The sequence below is a fragment of the Polistes canadensis genome, unplaced genomic scaffold (assembly GCF_001313835.1).
Source record: "Polistes canadensis isolate GaletaPanama2010 unplaced genomic scaffold, ASM131383v1 scaffold_0, whole genome shotgun sequence".
Classification (NCBI taxonomy): domain Eukaryota; kingdom Metazoa; phylum Arthropoda; class Insecta; order Hymenoptera; family Vespidae; genus Polistes; species Polistes canadensis.
The window spans coordinates 1,829,291-1,831,790 of record NW_014569547.1 but is presented as its reverse complement, the minus strand read 5'-3'; the positions used below and the strand labels follow the sequence as shown (position 1 = coordinate 1,831,790).

At 25.2% G+C, this 2,500-nt stretch overlaps 1 protein-coding gene across 3 annotated transcripts in view; it reads right to left on the bottom strand.

Moving 5' to 3' along the window:
* LOC106793338 (octopamine receptor beta-3R-like) overlaps nucleotides 1–2,500 on the bottom strand; it is a 67,599-nt gene that overhangs the window by 10,667 nt on the left and 54,432 nt on the right. The gene's annotated exons all lie outside the window — the stretch shown is intronic.

Genomic DNA, 2,500 nt, shown 5'->3' with positions numbered 1-2,500 from the left:
TATTTTCTTTTTTTTTTTTTTCTTTTCTTAATAAAGATTCGCCGCGCTACTGTAATTTAAACGACGAAAGTTATTTAAAGTGTGACTAGTAGTATGATTTTATAACGAGAAAAATAAAATAAAATAAAATAAAAGAAAAGAGGAAGAAAAGAGGAAGAACTATCGTAATGGAATGAGAAGTAAAATTAAAAGTTCATTTAAACAATAATTAATAAGATCGTAAGAGGAACCGTTAACGTTTCTAATAATAACCGCTTATAACTGCTTAAAGTGAATAAGTGCGTGAGTACTTAAATTTTCTAAATGACATAAGAAGGCCGACCAAACTGACTGATTACGTGCTTTTGAAGGACGATTAATTGTCGTTTCATTTTATTTCATTAAACTTTTTAATAGAAAGAATTTTTGTTATATATACAATATTTCAATATTGTATATAATCGCGATCGAATATTATTCTATAAAAAGAAAAAGAAAAAAAAGAAAAGTAAAAAAAAAGAACAAATCCAATTAAGTTTAGTTAAGTTCATACAAAAATTTCTAACTACAAATTCGTCTTTTTTTACACACCCAATTATGGATAGGTAATGAGAAGGGCTACAAAGTTCAGAATCTAGTACGTGGGAAGGACTATAATAGAATGAGAAGTTAAAATGTTATGCTAACAGTAGTTAAGAAGGATTGCAAAGTTTGCTTTGAATGAATAAAACCTAACGAAAAACATAAAACCACATATTATACTGTGTGATACTTGCATGTTATAGATTATTTCATAAAATACCACACACACAAAACAACAATACTTAATTTAATCTTTAACAAATATCCTCTCTCTTCTCTCTCCTTGATGTATAAAGATATATGTATATATATATAAAATATTAAAATATGTTAAAATTTTAAACGTTAAATCATGCGTTAAATCATCTCAACGTAGCTCACCCCATACAAAAATAGGATTAATAAATATAATACAAGTTTATAATATATTATTATTACAAATACCTATATACATGTTATTGTTACAATAAATGTTATTAAAATTATTCTACGAAGATTGAGAAAAAAAGAGAAAGTAAAATATAAATAATTAAATAAAAATCAAAATATAATGTAGAAATGATACAATATTACAAAGTGTATTTTTATTATTTTGTTGTTTTTTTCATTTTTGTAATTCGCGAAGAAATGTAAGAAAGAGAGGAGGAAGAAATAAAAAAAAAAAGAAAAAGAAGTCAATTACATTCACGAAATGTAATAATACAGTTGGTACCTTAATGATAAGGTTTCCCCCGTTCTTCCGACCATCCACCCTCCTTCCCCCCGTTCCTTTTCACTGAATTGAAACTGTAGATCAGTATGTAGGATGCATATTCGTGGTAAAACTTTCATGCAATATGCGATTGCCAAATGCCAAGTTCGCATGATGCAACTTTTAAATCTACTTCTTTATGACTCTTTCCAGTTTGGCCGATCTCCATTATAAATATTTAGATGTATCCGTTTAATTTGACTTATTGTAAAAAACATATATATATATATGCATTCATAAAATATATACATAATTACTTAACGTAATAATACTTAATAAAAATATTTCAATAAAACTATTATAATATTTATAATTATATATTTTGTATAATAATTATAAAATATAATCGCGTGATATAATATAAACGAACTTTGATAATACAAATTTTGTAGTATTGTAATTAAAATTTAATTACAACGAAATAGAATTTTCAACGAAAAAGAAAAAAAAGGAAAAAAAAATAATAATGTAATTCATTAGATATTATTTTTCATAATTTTTTTCTATGCATAATAATTATATCTTAGTTAGATTTAAAATGGAAAAAGGAAAAGAAAAGAAAAAAGAAAAAGAAGAAAAAGATAGAAGATCACTTTTTGCCTAGTTTCGATTTAATCCACGTCTTTCAACTATCCTTCGTTAAACTTCAACGTTTACACGTGGAATCACGATAGAAAGTCGTAAAGTTTTTAGCAAGTGGAAGGAAGGTAGTACGATCCAACTAAGTATATCTCAAGCTTATCTCACACTGACTTAATATTTCATGTCACGAGTATTACAGACCGTTCGCTTTTCGTTTAAGGCAATAATTCATAAAGAAAATTTACTACCATCACACATTTTCATAGTGTAAACGAAACTTTCGAAATTTTCTAAATGAAATCTTTCATACGCCGAGAGGAGTAAAAAGTTTCAAATCGATGAAAAGTTCTATAGAAACATTATTTTATATTTATATTGTACATATATTTTCACGAGAAAATTTGTCGAACAAATTACCCGTCCCGAATCTTTTATTGAAATATTATTACAACGAATTGAGTTAAAAGAAATTCAAGCTAATTAAACAATTATTAGATTATTTTTCTATATTTAACCATTCGTTTTCTTTTCTTAGAATATTTATTTATATATACGTGTATGTTATTTTACATATTACTATATATATATATATATATATATATATAT